At 53.1% G+C, this 1,121-nt stretch overlaps 1 protein-coding gene across 1 annotated transcript in view; it reads left to right on the top strand.

Annotated features, from left to right (window-relative positions):
• Positions 1–1,121, top strand: part of Cep85 (centrosomal protein 85) — a 38,945-nt gene that overhangs the window by 243 nt on the left and 37,581 nt on the right. The gene's annotated exons all lie outside the window — the stretch shown is intronic.

Raw genomic sequence — 1,121 nt, 5'->3', positions numbered from 1 at the left:
GAGGCGCATGCGCAGATGGGCCGAGCGGTAATTCCACCCCAATCTCTTCTCTCACCGGCTGAGTTTCCTGGCTAAGGGTCCTCACACGCCCCCTCGCGACTCCGTACTCCCGCACCCCGCACCTCGCATTCCCCTTGTCATTAACTCCACACACAGTTTCCATACCTGTGTGCCAGACGCCCCCCTTGCTCTCTTTAAGAACCCACCGGCGGGATTAGACGCTAAGCAAGTTGTCACTCGGCGAGTGGAGGGAGACCTTTCACAAAGGGCCGGGGACTGACGGCGCCGGTGTGGTGGGGTCAGCAAGCTATCCCCGCGGAGGTGGCGTCTGAGCCGAGGGGTGGTTGAGGGGCAGAGGACGCCTGGGGATGGCCCAGACCAGGGTTTGCTACTCCCATCGCTAGAAGCTAACGATGCTACTGGATTCCTGTACATAAGACAGCCCCCAGACCCCCCACCCGTGGTTAGCTGAAGCTGAGGTCAGTAGGGGTCACGTTGAGTAACCTGGTCTGAGGTTTGGGATGAATCAGAACTTTAGGCTAGCAGAGTGTTAGAACATCTGACTTCGGTAAGTCAGGAAGGGTCAGACCGTGTCTGTCTTGTTGTGTTGTTGTTGAAATACTGAGCCTTAAATGAGCCCTGAGCCCAAGCGAGGCAGTGTCCTCAGAGCCTTGGCTGTGTCCTCAGCCCTCCCTCTTCTTTCTGTTTTTATGTCTTGCTATGGAATCCAGGCTGGCCTAGAATTTCCTGTGTAGACCAGGCTGGGCTTCTGCTGTTGTTTTGGGTTTTGGTCTCACTAGGTAGTCTTGGCTGACCTGGAACTCATCACTATGTAGCCCAGGGTGGTGTTGAACTCACAGAGATCCTCCTGCTTTGGTCAGTCTCCCTTGCTGGGATTAAAGATGTGCGGCACCATATCAGGCCCAGGCTGTCTTGAATTGCTGTCTTGAATTCATGTTAATTTTGCCTTAGCCACCATAGTGTTGAGATTGCAGGCTCACATGTGACCAGTGGTTTTTCTTTAACATAATACATTCTAACTTGGTGCAGAAGCAGGCAAACAGTAGGTACTCAGTAACTTCGGGTTGCTGAACAGGTCAGGGCTTCTTTTTTTTTTTTTT

Source organism: Mastomys coucha, unplaced genomic scaffold (assembly GCF_008632895.1).
Source record: "Mastomys coucha isolate ucsf_1 unplaced genomic scaffold, UCSF_Mcou_1 pScaffold18, whole genome shotgun sequence".
In the NCBI taxonomy this organism is placed as follows: domain Eukaryota; kingdom Metazoa; phylum Chordata; class Mammalia; order Rodentia; family Muridae; genus Mastomys; species Mastomys coucha.
This window is presented reverse-complemented; position numbering and strand designations above follow the sequence as displayed.